The sequence below is a fragment of the Dermacentor albipictus genome, chromosome 7, assembly GCF_038994185.2.
Source record: "Dermacentor albipictus isolate Rhodes 1998 colony chromosome 7, USDA_Dalb.pri_finalv2, whole genome shotgun sequence".
Classification (NCBI taxonomy): Eukaryota; Metazoa; Arthropoda; class Arachnida; order Ixodida; family Ixodidae; genus Dermacentor; species Dermacentor albipictus.
Genome location: NC_091827.1, coordinates 49,741,760 through 49,759,359, shown reverse-complemented (window position 1 = coordinate 49,759,359; position 17,600 = coordinate 49,741,760). Strand labels below are relative to the sequence as shown.

General features: G+C 46.9%; 1 long non-coding RNA gene across 3 annotated transcripts in view; it reads left to right on the top strand.

Annotated features, from left to right (window-relative positions):
- Positions 1-17,343, top strand: part of LOC135910114 (uncharacterized) — a 28,097-nt gene extending 10,754 nt beyond the window's left edge. For 2 of the 3 annotated variants that reach the window (XR_011507148.1, XR_011507149.1), the window contains 3 exons: positions 7,980-8,098; positions 12,602-12,700; positions 17,211-17,343. This is a non-coding gene — a long non-coding RNA (uncharacterized lncRNA). Of the gene's footprint in view, positions 1-7,979; positions 8,099-12,601; positions 12,701-17,210 lie in introns of those variants that run through there. The other variant, XR_011507150.1, reaches the window with a different exon arrangement.
- Positions 17,344-17,600: the final 257 nt, after the last annotated feature.

The following is a 17,600-nucleotide window of genomic DNA, read 5'->3' as shown; positions in this document are numbered from 1 at the left end:
TTAAGCGTCTTTGCCGATAATTTCTTTTAATATGAAAGCTTTTCTTTGGCTGCACTTTAGGTGTTAACTGAACGCGCAAGTGTCCAAGGCGCTGGATGGTTATATTAAGCTACTTTGGAAGCCACACAACCATCTCTCTCTCTCTCTCTCTCTCTCTCTCTCTCTCTCTCTCTCTCTATATATATATATATATATATATATATATATATATATATATATATATATATATATATATAGAGAGAGAGAGAGAGAGATGGTTGTGTGGCTTCCACAGGGTATATAGTATATATATATATATATATATATATATATATATATATATATATATATATATATATATATATATATATTGTAACGAACAGTTACAACAGTCGTTTCTGCGAAAGCTGATTTATGTTGGGCGAACCTGTGCCCGTCAACAAAAACCGACTGAGCACTCAACAGCAACCACAAAAACGTTCCTCGAGCTACGCTCCTTCGAACGTCGTTCTCTTCTTTTTGTCGCCTCCTGTCGCGTGCCAGTCCGATTCTCGCGCACGAGCCGCCGGTCTGTCAGCACCGGCGCAGCGTTGCCTTGCGGTGCTTTTCTTGACGCTTGCGGTGTGGCGGCTCTTTTAAACGCAGTTGGGATGTGGCGGTCGTCTTGTGTTCTCGCAATGCTGGCGGCATTAGCCCCCTCCGAAGAAGCATCGTCCCGATGCGTAGAAAAGGCCTATAGAGAAGCCAACTGCTTGAAAAGGGCAGTGGTCAGGGGATGGCTGGTGCTAGGCTTGATAGTACGTGTAAATTCCGGTCGTCAATGCCTTTCATGGTAAGGCTTCATTCGTACTACGTTTACGACCTCTGGGCGAGTCCTGCGTCGTGTGGAGCAGACTTGGCCTTCAGGAGTGACCTCGTAATTTACGGGACTTAGCCGGCGAAGTACTCTGTAGGGGCCAAAGTAACGGCGCAGTAGCTTCTCCGAGAGACCGGGCGTACGTATTGGCGTCCATACCCACACTTTGTCTCCAGGGTTGTACTGTACCTCTCTTCGCCCTAGGTTGTACCGGTTTGCGTCGACGTTTTGCTGTTGTATGATACGGTGCCTTGCCAACTGCCGTGCTTCTTCTGCCCTTTCTACGTACTCACTAGCGTTAGGGTAGTCTTCACTGCTGTTGTTTACAGGTAACATCGCGTCTAGTGTCGTTGTTACTGTCCGACCGTAAACAAGTTCAAATGGCGTGAAATGTGTCGTCTCTTGTACTGCAGTATTATACGCAAAGGTAGCATATGGTAGAATACTGTCCCATGTCCGATGCTCGATGTCCACGTACATTGAGATCATGTCAGCGAGCGTTCTATTGAGCCGTTCAGTCAGGCCGTTTGTTTGCGGATGGTACGCTGTGGTTTCTCTATGAGCAGTATGTGTTAGTTTCATAACCGACTGCATCAAACGGGCAACAAAAGCTGTTCCTTTGTCTGTTATGAGTACTTTAGGTGCGCCATGTCGTAACAGTATGTGTGTGACAAAAAAGTGAGCCACTTCAATGGCGGTTCCTTTTGTAAGAGAAGAGGTCTCAGCATACCGGGTCAGATAATCGGTTGCTACCACAATCCACCGCTTTCCTGAGGTTGAAACGGGAAATGGTCCAAGTAAATCCACTCCTATTTGTTCAAATGGCGCTGTTGGTGGCTGTATCGGCTGCAGAAAACCTGCTGGTTTGAGTGGCGGTGTTTTTCGTCTTTGACAATCTCGGCACGATTTGACATAGTGCTGCACTGAATTCATCAACTTCGGCCAGTAATATTTCTGGCGGATTCTCGCCAGAGTCCTACTAACGCCTAAGTGGCCAGCTGCAGGGTCATCATGGCAAGCTTCTAAGATTTCAGCTCGCAGCGATGATGGTACGAGAAGTAGAAACGTCTCACCACTGTGCTCGAAGTTTCGTTTGTAGAGGACGTTGTTCCGGAGGACATACGAACACAATCCGCGAACGAAAACTCGAGGCACTTTCACTTGTCGACCCTCCAGGTACTCGATGAGCAGGAGTAATTCCGGATCAGTACGCTGATGATGAGCCATGTCCGTCGTGTTCACAGCCCCAAGAAATGGGAAATCTTGCTCGTATTCAGGTGACGTAGCTTCGATTGGTGCGCGTGATAAGCAATCAGCATCATTGTGCTTGCGACCGGACTTGTAAACGACCGTGATGTCATACTCCTGTAGACGCAAACTCCATCGAGCGAGTCTTCCAGAAGGGTCCTTGAGGTTCGCCAGCCAGCACAATGAGTGATGGTCGCTGATGGCTCGAAACGGTCTGCCATATAAGTAAGGCCGGAACTTACTGATGGCCCATATAACCGCCAGGCATTCCTTTTCTGTAGCTGAGTAATTTGTCTCGGCTTTCGATAAGGTGCGGCTTGCGTACGCAATGACTTTTTCTTCTCTATTCTGCCACTGAATAAGTATGGCACCGAGACCAACGTTACTCGCGTCGGTGTGGATGTCCGTTTCGGCATTTTCATCAAAATGGGCAAGTATAGGAGGACTCTGCAAACGCTGTCGTAGTTCAGAGAAGGCGTCTTCTTGTTCTTTCTCCCACACAAAAGGGACATCTTCTTTTGTCAGTCGCGTGAGTGGTTCGGCAATTTTAGAAAAATTTTCTACGAAACGCCTGTAGTAGGCACACAGTCCCAGGAAACGTCTAATAGCTTTTTTGTCTCTTGGCTTCGGAAACATTTCTACTGCAGTGATCTTCTCAGGATCGGGGCGGACGCCTTCAGCACTGACAATGTGTCCGAGGAAGCGGAGCTCGCGAAAGCCGAAGTGGCATTTTTCGGGTTTTATGGTCAATCCCGCCGTGCGAATAGCATCCAGAACTGCTCTCAGTCGCTGCACGTGCTGCTCGAATGTAGTGGAGAAGACCACCACATCATCAAGGTAGACGAGGCACGACTGCCATTTCAGTCCGGAGAGAACAGTGTCCATCATCCGTTGGAATGTGGCTGGCGCAGAACAGAGACCAAATGGAAGCACCTTAAACTCGTATAAACCATCCGGTGTCACAAATGCCGTTTTTTCGCGATCTCGCTCGTCCACTTCTATCTGCCAGTATCCGCTTTTGAGATCCAGAGAAGAGAAGAAGTAAGCATTGCGTAGTTTGTCCAAGGTGTCGTCGATGCGGGGGAGTGGATAAACATCCCGCTTCGTGACGAGGTTGAGTTTCCTGTAGTCAACACAAAATCGTAGGGTGTTATCCTTCTTTTTGACTAGGACTACCGGAGATGCCCATGGACTATTGGATGGTTGTATTACATCGTCCTTGAGCATTTCCTGTACTTGTCTTCTTATCGCTTCTCTTTCCTTTGGAGCTACTCGGTACGGGTGTTGGCGAACTGGTCTTGCAGGTTCTTCGACCACAATGCGGTGTTTTGCGACGGGAGTACGACGGACTTTCGATGAAGTCGAAAAGCATTCCGCAAACTCTGTGACCAAGTTCACAATCTCATCTCTTTGTACTGATGACAGCTCTCGGTCGATGTCGATAGAGGTAAGGACACTGTCTAAGGTGGCAGAAGCTGGTGATGCTGCATCGAGGGTGGACACATCTGCAAATTGTACATAGTCATGAAGAGACGCTATGGCTGTTCCCTTCGCCACTTGTTGTGCCTCATTGCCAAAGTTAGTCAAAAGGACGTCCGCATATCCGTTACGCAGGTGAACTAGGCCTCTTGCCACGCATATTTGCTTTTCCAGTAGCAGCCCGATATTTCCGTCTGCAAGTCCCTCATAGTCACGAAATATGTCGCTCCTTACAACGACAGTCATACTGCACCGTGCCGGCACCGTCACGTCTTCATCCACAATACGCAGAGAGGAAATATGTGGCTCTTCTGTATCAGAAATGGTAACAGCATTTTCCGTGGAAAACAACACGCGTGATTCTTGCAAGTCGATAATTGCGCCATTCGTTCGCAAGAAGTCCATGCCCAGTATCAGATCACGGGAACACTCAGGGAGAACAATAAAGCTGCTGACGTATGTAAAGCCTCTAATTCCGATTCTTGCGGTGCACATTCCTACGGGGTCGACTAAGTGTCCCCCCGCTGTACGTATTGGAGATCCGGTCCAATGGGTCAATACCTTTTTCAATTTTCTGGCGAGTACACTGCTAATAACTGAATAGTCCGCACCAGTGTCTATCAATGCAGTCACTTCGAAGTCGTCGATGATGACGTGCAACTCGGAAGTAACGGTGTCATCACTGCACTTGTCCGTCGTTTCGTCACTGCCGTCGTCTTGTCGGATTGGCGATGGAGGGCCTTCGGTGTTCCGGGTGTCAGCGGCCTTGCCTCCACAGGTCGCTGGCTCTAGTTTTCCCGTCGCGGACTTTGGGAGCGTCGCCTCGGTGAAATGGAAGCGGGACGCGGACTGGGCGACCTATAACGCATAGGCGCTGCTGATCGAGGTTCGTGTTGCTGGGTGTTCCGAACAGTTTGGCGCGTCGATAAAAATGCCTCAATCTCCTAAGGGCGCTCACCGTTTCGAGGGCAAGGCGCATTCACAGAGAAGCCACGCAGTCCTACTCGGCGATACTGGCATTCCCGGTATAGGTGACCAGCCTCTCCACAGTGGTAGCAGAGGGGACGCCGGTCTGCAGTGCGCCACACATCGCTTTTACGTGGGCTTCCTTCTGGCATGGGCTGCACATTGCGAGGGAGTACCTGGGGTATTGTGGCCGTTCGTCCAAAGTCGGCGCGTCCTCGGTCCTGACGTAAAGCTTGGGCGTACGACATCCGCGGCTGACGCTCTGGCTGTGCGTGGGGCCGTACCTGAGGCTCTGGCTCACAAATTACATGCCGGACTTCTTCGCGTATGACGTCAGCAAGTGAGGACACCGTAGGAGGGCTTTGGGCCAGCTGCAGTTTCTGCAGCTCTTCTCGTACGACGGACCTCACCATTTCGCGTATGATGTCCATGTTGTTGGGGAGGGCTCCTGACCCAACGTCAAATGATGCGACGCATACATCTCTGTTGTACTGCCGCGCGCGCTGCTGCAGCGTCTTCTCCATCGTCGTCGCCTCTGATCGAAATTCGGCTACAGAGCGGGGCGGATTACGAACCAGGCCGGCAAAGAGTTCCTGTTTCACACCGCGCATTAGGTGCCGCAATTTCTTGTCCTCAGCCATGTTTGGGTCGGCTCGGCGGAAGAGGTGGGTCATGTCTTCAATGTACATGGTCACACTTTCATTGTTCCGCTGGTTCCTCGCCTGAAGAGCGGCTTCTGCCCTCTCTCGGCGGTCCGTGCTCGGGTACGTAGCTAACAGTTCTCGTCGGAAGTCGTTCCACGATGATAACGACGCTTCGTGGTTTTGAAACCACGTGCGTGCAGATTCCTCCAGCGCGAAGTACACATACCGCAGTTTCTTTGTCTCGTCCCAACCATTACACCTGGCGACACGCTCGAAGTTTTCGAGCCAGTCCTCGGCATCCTCGAATGTGTCTCCGTGAAAAGATTCTGGCGTCCGGGGTGAGTCAACGAAGACGTGAGGAGGGATTACTTGGGTAGCCATCGCACCGGTACCTCGGCTGGCTGCCGCCGCTGCCCTTGGTGAATCGGCGAGAGGACCAAACTCGGGGGCCTCACCTCGTATGCGGCGACTCGTGCGTTGGTGGACAGGCGTTAATTCGGTTGGTTCCAAACTTCGGGGATCCGGGCTACCTTCCCTTGCGTGTGTGGGGCTTGGAATCATACCCAGCACCTCCACCAGATATGTAACGAACAGTTACAACAGTCGTTTCTGCGAAAGCTGATTTATGTTGGGCGAACCTGTGCCCGTCAACAAAAACCGACTGAGCACTCAACAGCAACCACAAAAACGTTCCTCGAGCTACGCTCCTTCGAACGTCGTTCTCTTCTTTTTGTCGCCTCCTGTCGCGTGCCAGTCCGATTCTCGCGCACGAGCCGCCGGTCTGTCAGCACTGGCGCAGCGTTGCCTTGCGGTGCTTTTCTTGACGCTTGCGGTGTGGCGGCTCTTTTAAACGCAGTTGGGAGGTGGCGGTCGTCTTGTGTTCTCGCAATGCTGGCGGCAATATACACTATATACTCTGTGAAAGGAGAGCACTGACAACGTTCAAGATACGAACCCGGGAGTAACGCTATCATTGTCGTTGCTCGGCGACGAAGCAGTCGATACGCACAGGGCAGCAGTAAAGCATTCATCGGAGAGACCGCCGGCGCCGAGTGGTGCCTCGTCGGAGCCGCTCATCAAGCTGCGGTGCCTGCCTCTCGACGCACAAATCGGCATTCCATAGCGCGCGACCATGTGGCCGCATACTGAAAATTGAAAGGCGTGCTAACCAAAGTCGACGTCAAAGAAAGGCCGAGACAACGCGCATGGTATACTGTATCTGTATTTGCTGAAAAGGTTGCACATTTGCACAGTTGCGCTCATCCGGGATATCGTGAAGTCTGTGGTGCATAGTGGCTACTTCTCGACTACGTTGGTACAGAACACACGTACCGGCAATTTTACCCACGGCAGGACTGATTATAGCTACATGGCTTGCTGAGACCCGCATTTTAATAGCTCGGTTCTTTACGGCTCTGTGGAGGAGCGAAGGGACAATTTTTTGACCGAGAGTTCAGACGTAGATACCCAAATTCCAGGTAGGCTAAAGCCATGTGTAGTCGCCTAAGAAAGCATTCTCTTCAAAATATACCGCGTCTTCATGTAACGATCTTCACATTAATAGACAGTCACTGTAGAATACGCCAAACAATGTGAAGGCGAAAGCCTGCGCGCTGAAGAGACCTTCATAAAATTACTTGACATTTACATTCGGATGCTTTCTTACATCTTATTGTTATCTCCGGCCACAGTACCTAGGCTCGAGTGCCTTCAATAATTCTATTTTAACAGTGTCCTAGTTAACCTCGCCTTAGTAGGAAGCGTCGTGCGTTCGACTTCCACATAAGCTCGAGGGTTCGACTGCCACAGAGGGTAGAGGATTCGAGTGCCTAAACCAATTCTATCGCATTTAAAATTGCCTTTCTTTTGTATGACGAGTGGCATCAGAGCCAGCTGTGGAAGAAGCCGACGTCGAAGGCGCGAGCACGCGTCCGTGTGAGGCGAGCTCACATGGCTTTCTGTACCGCACTGCGTGATTTCAAGATCACCGGGGGTATGATCCACTTAAGGCTTTCACCTTACGAAGGCATGCATAGCAGCTCAACGTAGTGCAAGAAAACTTGCTTTTTTTTTCTTTCCTATCTCGTAACATTCATATATATATAGCAGGAAAAGACTGCACCGGCACAATTCCAGAAATCGGTCTTATCCTGGCTCTAAGGCGACGTGTTTAGAGTTATAAAGGGAAGCAGTTAGTGGTACGTTGGTTGAAATTTTCTGTGTCATCGCCATCGCTATAAGCAAAAAAAAGAAAATCGACCGCCGTTACCATTCTCCAGTTGAGAGGATCGAATGGCTAAAAAACCTTACAACAGAAAACCTGTAGCTAGGCCCCTGTTATCTATGGGACCTCGCAGTAAAACAATCAATGGTACTTCAGCACAGACTCATTTTCCGGCTTTGTGGTTCGGTGCGCCTGCTTGTTCTGTCTCTGACACGTAAACTGAACTATCTCCAAAATCACCCCAATCACGTAGGCGCGCCAACCCTTCGGAAGCCGCAAAACTTTAGAGAATTTGGAACGTCCTGTTGAACCAATCGAGAGTACAACCACAGTTAATCTCGCGTGCACTGGGCTAACATTGTCCAAGAATACTGATAAAATGGTTATGGTGGAACCTGTCGGTGCTTCCTATAGTGACCACAAAGCAGACAGCAATGTTCTTCAATCAAACTATTCTAAACAGTGTAAGCCTTAGTGTGCGTGTTTCATTTTGTGATGCCATTTGTCATGATGTTAAGAGCTCACTGACTAATCGCCTTCACACGGATCAGTGTCTGAAAATTTTCTTTTCTCTTTCCCGCAGAGCTGGTGGCGGTGAGGGAAAGAATGATTCGAAGGTGGGGTACATACTAATCGCATGTGTGCTACTCCTGCTTCTCATTGGATTGATCTATTTTATTGGATTTTCTGGAAGTTCAAGTGGTGAGTGTAACAACTTTGTCTTATTCGACCGAAGGGTAGCAGCTATTTTTTTCATTTAGTTATTTCATTCGTGAACGCATGGTTTAGCATCGTACAAAAATGCACCAATTGAAGTGAAATACAACAACTATGCAGATCCTACGCACACGTTGGAATTAATGTGAGTTGAAGGTTTAGTGATGATGGCTATATCAGGCTATATAAACAGTGACTTTGGTATCTAACAATGCTTCTTCGAAATTCCGCGGAAAGTCATAATCCTGTTGAGGTCAAATACAATAAAATTTGAGTGACTTGCTGAACAAGTTGTCACGCAGAACTAAAGGTGGGTCATCGCCAGATTCCCAATTTGGGGCAAAAAATGCATGCGCCAAGCACATTTGAAAACGAATCTGCTATGACTGGGAACATGAGGATATTTATCGGATATGCGCATACCTTCCCTCACAAGTGATTATAATCTGAGAACTACAAACCATGCCATGAACAGTTCACAGACGATTACGATACTCCCTATGGCGAATTTCGAGCGTAGCCAATCATCTTTCGAATTAGGGGTGCATTAGGGCAACGAATTTGATTCTGAATGAGAGCGTGCTTTCGGCGATGGCACTGAGCCTCTTCTCGGGCAGCTCATTCAGCAACATCTGCAGCAGCCAGCAGCAGCAGCACACAAAGCATTTTTACAACTTGCGTCACTCACTATTCAGAAAGAAAGCATAAACACTGGAACGCGTGGCTTGCGCTGAGCGCATTTTCCGGCGTCAGAGCTGCTAGCGCAGAAGCGCATGCGCAGTGTGTCCGAAGGCCACACCAGCGCTGTTTTTCAGCGCTGGCCGTCATGTCTTCTATCCTCGCCAGCTCGCCGTGTTCCTCCTCACTCTTTCGCCTCTTGGTTGCAGTCACGGAGAAAGAAACCTTTAGGAGTGGAAACTTCGCTGTTTGCGGCGACCAGAAGAGGTCACAAGCCCGCGGAGCCACTATCATGCTGGCGGCGCCTGGCGGCCTGGAAAGAAATTACCGCCGTTTCGGTTGCCAGGGCAACCTATTGAGCGTGTTGCTGCCGTTCGGCCGCGCGCGCCTGACTCTTATTGAGGGCACTCTCGCACACTTCTTTACCGCTTGTAGACCGAAGAGCAACTGCCGCTACGCTTCAGCCATTTGCGCACAGTAAACAATAAAACGCGTTCTTTTCCATGACCGCCATAAGCATCTAAGCTCACCGTAGTACTTATCACTTCTCATCATGTTGCTCGTGAAATGCATCTCGCAGACGTAATCTCTCGATGTGAGCTGACGGCCGCCCCCAGGAATTGCCGCAGACCATGCTTGTAGATCATGCTTGCAAACGCTTCTACGACTCACCGCATGGCGCGTCTTAGAAGCCACTGTGCTCGCTCGCGCTGACGGGTTTCGCCTCCGAGTTGCAGTGCACCCTTCTCTCCTCTTTACTCGTCGCGGTTTTGATCTCCCTTCTGCGCTCCACGTTCGCTTTCATCTTCCGCTGTGCTTGGTTCGCACCGCCAACGACGTTCGCCGCAGGAACGGCCGCTCAAGAGCTGCGTTCTAAAATTAGATCATTTATGCGAACATTGTCTTTTTGGCGGTTTTCCTATATCAGACCCAGGACGACTGTGTATAGAAGGAACGTACTTTTTTGAAGCTGTGCGCTGATGATCCGTACTGAAATATTTAAGACAATCTCGAGTGATTCAGCTTACAACATCATACAATGCATTTCTTAATTGTGCGATTCTGGCACAAGGAAGTATTTTCAGGGTGTCTACAAAGTTGACATTTCCATCCCTGAATTTTCCACGTTTTCCCTCAGTGCTTTTGCTAAATTCCATGAGGGATGCAGAACTATGTTTTATGTCAAGATGAGCTGAAACCATATCGCCCGATGCTGTTACTATATAGTAGGAATTTGAAAAAGAAAATAAAAAAAACTTTATCCAATTTGAATACTAAAGATTAATACTAATAAAGTTTATGTTATTCAAAAAGAGAATAGAATTAGGTGAGGGGTTAGTAAAATGCACAGCAAGTAAATTGTCTTCGAAAAAATTGCAAACCGAATCGGAAATTGTCAAATACGAATGAAAATGGAGATGCATACAAAAGCGAATATTTTCGAATACGAGGTATTTCTATCGACTGATAGCAAGCTCAGTGGTATAGGGCCCGAACTTTGTCACAATTGAGATTCTCTCTCAGCAGCTCAAAAGTCAACCTCAACTGTCCTGACATACTCTCAGCCCGCGCACGACGCCTCAGTGTTGTGTTTCACTGCTTTAAAGAGTTTATTTTGGTTTAGATGAGGGACACTTGCATTTCAGCATCAGCCGACACCTTTTTTAGCTCAAGATCCTTCAAAATGGCGGCAGCACGCTTCCTCTCCCGTTCATTCCTGAATGCGTAGGTCCTTTCGGTTCTTGTACACCTTACGCCACTCCTTCACCCCACGGACAATTTGAAGCATCTTCCTGGTCAGTCGCACACTCCATGTCCAAGTTTTCGATTTCCTCAGGGGCCGCGAAAACGTCCGAAAAATAGGTCAGTTGGAAAAAAATATATGCATTTCATGTACTGCCCTTAAGGGCTCTAACCGCCACAGGCACTTTCAAAAACGCTCTGAGGACCTGTCGGTTAACGTATTAGGCATATCGGTGCTGGTAATTTGAGAGGAAATACCGGGTACACGCGTGTTTAATTAAGGAATGCATACTGTATCCCGTTGCAGTAGCGCTTTCCCACGCTTGTTATGCTTCACTGCAATACTTTGCGTATGCTTCACCAAGTGACACTTTTGTACGGAGGCTTGTACGTGCTTTCCAAGCTTCTGAGCCAATCGCAAGGACCACAGAGGCAGAGTCCGTGCCATTGCTTACAGCCGCGAATTCTTTCAATGAAAAACATGACACCCAAGGGCAAGAAGCTTCATAGCGAACGTCGAAGCAGCTAGGCCTAGAGTTGCCGCAGTGGTGGCTACGGCTGCCAGCGGATCTGCGTTCGAGAGTGCCAGTTGGAGGGGCGAGATAATCAAAATGGCAGCAGTGGAGGTTTTGATTAATGCCGTTTCGGACCTGTGGTCACGGCAAAGCGTCCAGAAAATCGGATGGCGAAGTGTTCTTGCGTCCGGAATTTCAGACGTTCTGATACATTGACCCTATGGGGTACTGGTGGTGCCGCGAAGCCATCCACATTATCCGGAATCCGGATAGTCGGTAGTTGACTGTACTCTGGCAACTCCTCCAGCCGATGACAGGACGTCAAAGACGATTCATTACCATTTCTACTCGAGCGAGCATTACCGCGACTTTCGACCCTTTGAATAAAATTGCAGCTAATTTTTCCTGATAGAGGCCCAAATACCCTGAGTTTTCCCTGCGTTTTCCAGACTATTTAGGATACCTGAGAATTCCCGGTTTTCCTGGTTTTCCCGGTGGGTAGACACCCTGATTTTAATCAAATTTCGAGGATTTCCTCACCAAACCATGGTTTGATTTGGAGGCGCGCGCTATTTCGGAGAAACACAATATTTTCTTACCATCCGGGGTTCCTCAAAGTGCACCTAATTCTAACCACATTTCGCCCCCATCGGAAAGCGGCTGCCGCGGCAGCGTTCGAACCCGCGTTCTCGTGATCAGCCGCGCAAAGTCACAGCAACTGACCTGCTGTGGGGCGTGGTATTATAGTTTCGCGCTGTTCCTATCAGGAACCAAGCAAGTGTTCACACGGCATTCCTCATATTCTGTTGAAACGCGTTCGCCTGAACAGAAGTTCACCACATAGCCATCCTCACAGTGGTATTGATTGCACCATCACCAACTTTACCGTAGAGCAGCAATTAGGACTAATTGCCTCCTTCATTTATATATATATATATATATATATATATATATATATATATATATATATATATATATATATATATATATATATATATATATATATATATATATATATATATATTATATGTCTTCCTACATTTACGTAAGGGGTCAGCCTGCACATAAATGACAACTAATGGTAGTAGACAAACGAGCACAACTTATTTCAGTAACTCTGTCATAACTGGCTGTTTCATCGAAATTAGCCACAGTGTGTCTGGTCAACCGGGCGACATTTTGGCATGCTCTCGACCTATGACAGTCACTGACAGCTGAGACTTAATAGAGCTCTATCTTTGCCTTCACGCGAAACCCTGAAAATTTAGGAACAACATCTTTTTTATCAATCCTCACATGCTACGGCACGCGTTTCTCTGGCAACTGAGGCACGGATTAAAGGTATGTACGCACGCGCGCCCGCACCTGTCGTCTGTGCGAGCACGAGGTTGCGCGTTCGATTTGCGGCAGCACATCGACGATGCATGAATTGCGACAACGCTCACGTAATCAATTTCAGATGCACGTTAAGGAACCACTGGTGGTTAAAATTATTCGCGGTGGCCCATCAAACACCGATTTACTGTCCTCTTTCGCTTGTTTATAATTTCAGTGGAGCCTACCAGTGGGGAAGCAGCAGGCAGCGGTGGCGGTGACTCCGGAAGCTACTCGGGTGGGGGCGCGTATCAAGCACGGCCTCCGACCACGAAAGGTCAAAGCCCACGTTACCACACTCTCCTACGTTGCAATGAATGGACACTGAAAGTGATACTTAGAGCTTCTATACGTTAAGGAAAACGTCACACAAGTTCCTCTTGGCAGATACGACCATCAGAGAAGACACGAGCTCAAACCCCGTTTTAGCTTGGAAAGCCCTTTTACAGAACACTTAAAGGGATCCTGAAACGATTTTGGCGATTTTCTACAAACGTACCAAGTCGTTAGAGTAGGTTCTTCTGATCATTAATTGATGCACCTAAGTGCTCTGCGTAAAGCGTGTAATTTATTATAAGGTTTTAAAAATACACATCGCTGCCGATCGCAGCGCACTGCTCGACGGAATTTTAAGCCGCCCCTACACATATGATGCAAATAACCCATATTACATCACATGGGCGAGCTATCTGATTGGCTGACCAGGGCGCGTAGTCCATAATTTTTCCAACTTTATGGTGAACAAATGATGCTCGTAATAGTTGGAATGTTAGTTACCTTGTTTTTGTAAAAAGAAAATAACCTAAAGAGAATACACAAGAATAGTTTTTAGTACACTTCAGCACTTCCGGCACACAGCAAGTGTCGTCTGCTTGTGTTACAACGCACTCCATTTTGACGAGAGCTCCGCGGTCAGAGTCGGTCTCAGTCTTTTCGCGAGCACTATGATTCGACTTTGTTGCCTTGTGGACTGCAAACCTAGCGACCTGCAAACCGCGAGTCCAGTATTAGGGCAAACACAAGCGCAAGGGGACAGGGTCTGGCCGCTTGACTGTGCCGGGATGAGCCACGAGATGAGCAGAAGGGCAAATGTGAACGGTCTGCACGGTGCAGCCACCTGGTGGCATAGAGCTCAACCATACACAGTAGCAGCAACGAAGTGTATTCTTTGCTGCTGGTGTGTATTTTTCGCAGGAGTGTAATCATCAACACGTTGGTTTATAAATGTTTAAAATGCTTTATACTTGGTTAGAGCAATATTAGCGCTTTGTTTGACTGGTTAAGCGCTGCGCCAGCAAGTGTCTGCACCGTGCAGACCGATCAGGCTGCTCACGTACGTCTACGCTAAAGTTCCTTCATCAGCTTGAGTTTAGGCCTCCAGTCATTTGCCGAAATGACCAGCTTGCCTGTTTTCAGCGGAGTACCGGACACGTTCGGCGCTACGACAGAATGCTCGCAACGCACGCTGCTTCGATAGCTCTGGGTCGACGGCCAAGCGGCTAGCGGAGAGGTCTCGCGCGGGAGGGGGCGTGCTCCTAAACAACCGGAAGTGAGCGATGTGACGTCGCATCGTGATGCTGAACCAGTGAAGGCGGAGCTTAGCGCCGCTCGCTCGGCGAGCGAGTTGAGGAGGAAAAGCATAGCTAGGGAGGAGGGTAACTTCTAATCGCTTGCAGCTCCATTAATACGTAACGCTTCACTTAAATTGTGGTGCGAATGTTCTACTTAAGCTGTACCCTACGCGCCTACAAAATTTGTCCGAACCGTTTCCGGGGCCCTTTAACCGCAGCTCCCCCTTTGGTGTCGTCACAACACGTGTACAATATGTTTCAACCCAAGCAGGTTGGCTTCCAAATTTCGTTTAGCTTCGGCGCGCACTATATGCGACAAGCTCACCGCCACCTTTGACGCTGCTAACTTGTGTGACAGTCGTATTACGCATTCAGCAGAGATAATTGTATAGCCAAGCTTTTATATCAACTCAAATAGAAATGTTCGAGAAAGTGGTCTTTCGCAAACAAATTGAATGTGAAACATTCAGAATATCTAAAAGATTACATCGTAAGCTCCAAGGAGTCCGTTCAGCAACAAAAGGCCAGTACACATCAATTAATACTCTTAACAATGTTGAAAACATGATGTCTCATCTGTTGAGAAGCTTGTTTATCCGAAACATCGAGTGCAGCATGCCATGTATGCAGAGCCCAAAAGTTTGAAACAAAGCAATGTACGATCATATCTGCGGCACAACGACAGGGAGGAAGAAAAAAAGAATGGAACAGTGTGTCCGAGAAGCTCGTAGTAGCGTGAAGTGTTCGGTGAAAGAACTAAGGGCAATACTACACTGCCGAATGTCTATTTAATATATTCACACATGGGGAGATTAAAAATGAAGCAGATAAACTGCTTCATCTAAATGGAGACACCAAATTCGTGGGCTGCGAAAGGCTACACAGGCCTACTCAATGGCTGGAAACAATTATACGCACGTCACCTCCCGTACGTGTTTGTTCAATAACTGAACCATCTGAGCAACATCTGCAGCACTCCCGCTAAAGAATCCTTCCAACGACTCTACGTTTGCACCACGTAGGCAGCAAGAACTGTTCCTCTCTTTTACAGTATTCGAACGAAACGAGTATTCTAGAAGCTCGAAAAGCGAATTCTGGAATCGGATAGGAATCTAATACGCGTTGAATACAAATCAAAAAGCAATGATTATTTGATTTGCAATGAAAATCTCAATTTGCCGCACAAACCATGTATTACGCAATTGTCACCGTTATTACTTTATAAACAAAAGATTTCGTCTAATTCACTAATGCCCTCAAAGTCTCGTGTTCAAAATTACGCCGATAGTTTTTACAGTTCTGCCCTTGTTTACAAGATTATATTTATACTAGTTTTACCGGCGTTTACTGTGTAATTCTTCAATTCTAACGTTATCTCACATACTATGTACTGTTGCGTCGTATACTTGAAATAGGCTTTGCGTTATCTAACAGTAGGTCGCTTTACGGCCTTGTGCTGTGGGATCTCATTCTGCACACCCAGCAGACTCATCCGCTATACAAAAAACATGTAACCGATAACACTTAAAACCACTTTTCTTAAAAATCTGATTAATAACGATTACCAATTGCTGCCCCACAATATCAATTGGGCTAATAATACAAAGCAATCGATCCCATTAACGTTACTTTTCAGCCCATTTTATTAACATTGCAGAAATGAAGCACCTAGATCAAGCTGACCCTCCTCTTCAATTGCGCCCTCTGCAGGCCTTCGCACGTTACTTATCTTCAATAAGAACTGCCTTTCAAATTTTTATTCGATAATCTTCACTCTCTCTTTCTTTGTGCGGGGACATCTGCAGCAACAGCGAAACATTGCTCAACGAGCACGCTGTTGGTAAGAGCTCTGTTTTATCTCACCAATACACGTCCCGCACAAGATTGTGGTCACATAAAACGGCGATGCCTGGAAATGTGTCCTATATGAAGCGAAGCACTTCATTGTTACTGGAGCCAGGGAAAGGTGCTCCCGATAGCGCCAATCGAGAAGTGGAAAATCGCCCACTGCAAATTCTTTAGGGTAAACAACCGCAGGGAGGGCCATCGCTACGTAGTAGTGCGAATTGAATTATTCCGCTAATATGGGAAGCACCTCCTGCCGGTGTCATTTCTTTGATTCCAACTTAGATTACTGTTCATAAAGCACTCAAGGAACTGTTCACGTTCCTTGAAAAGTTATGGAAATTTGTGATGTATTTCGATATAAAGCTGCATATTATTCAGCTCTAACAATGCTATTCATAATAATGAGTAACATATATTATGTCATCGTTTTTCAGGTGTCGGGAAATGTTTATAAAAGGGCCGTGGCAGATGGTATAACTCTTGTCGTTGAACTCGGTTATTCGAAGAGGCAGACATTACTAACAAGAGAAATCTAAAGAAATACTATTACACTATTTACCAAAACGATTATTTACTTCTTAACTGATCAATCTACACTACATATTACAATTGACAAATTGTCAATTGAGTTTCCCAGACTCATTCACTTGAAAATAACTGCCACAATGACAGCAGTTACCAGACATTCCCTAAAGTGTCTCACAGAATAAATGGCTGTTCCAGTTACTTTCTTGCTTCAGTGCATACAAGACCGTTTTTATAAAGAACGTGAACCAACTGTGCATTTTCGCATCGAGTTTGATGACTCGTAGCCGCAAATTAGTGTCATTTCGGAAACACGCGTCAGGCGCATAAACAAGGAAGAAAGAGCGGCGGTGATGATGCACTTGTTCTACACAGCAACGCACACGTTTTGTTGAGTTCATGGGTAATATAGTTGACCCAATGCCTCCGTCACGAGGTAAAGTATACATAGGTCAAATTTATAGGTGCCTAAATGAAAGATCTTAATGAAAAATTTAAGAGCACAAGGCAGCATCGTCTGTCGTAGCTTCTTCCAAAAAAATGCAATTGGTTGCATGTATTTCGTTACTTAATGAAGTAATTGAATTTCAATAACCTTAAATTGTAAACCATACAATCGTTAAACTACAAAATTACCCATTACATATTTTAATACAAAGAAATATTGACATGTAATTACTTACGTACAAGCCTCATACACATTCGTATGGTTCTAAGCACTGTATGGCTAATCGCTAGATCGAATGACTGATTGATTGATTGTATTAATTGATAGCCGTAACGGGAACACTCAAAAACGTGAAAGCAATAAACCTCTCATGACGCCTCTTTATCTTGTCACAGGCACTGCAACTGACCCTGGCGTAGCGAGCACATCATCATCAAAACCACGAATAACGAAACCATTGCCAACAGCACCACGCCCACCACATCCGCCACCACCACCTCCTCCAACTACTACACTTCGTCCGGGTAAGCGCGATAGTACAACTGTACAAGTAATAATATTTTATTATCGTATTTTATTATAAATACTAGAGCAAGGAAATACTAGCTTTTGAAACGTGTCGCAAAGTGCGTTGAAGTGCAGGGAGGTTATATAGAAAAATAATGCAGGATTCAGTTTCCTGTAATCAGAACAAATGTGCCTTTTCTTGAACGTCTCTTTACTTTTTGCCTTGCCGTCGCACATTATGTCAACCTGTCTATATTTCATGACTTTATCTATACGAT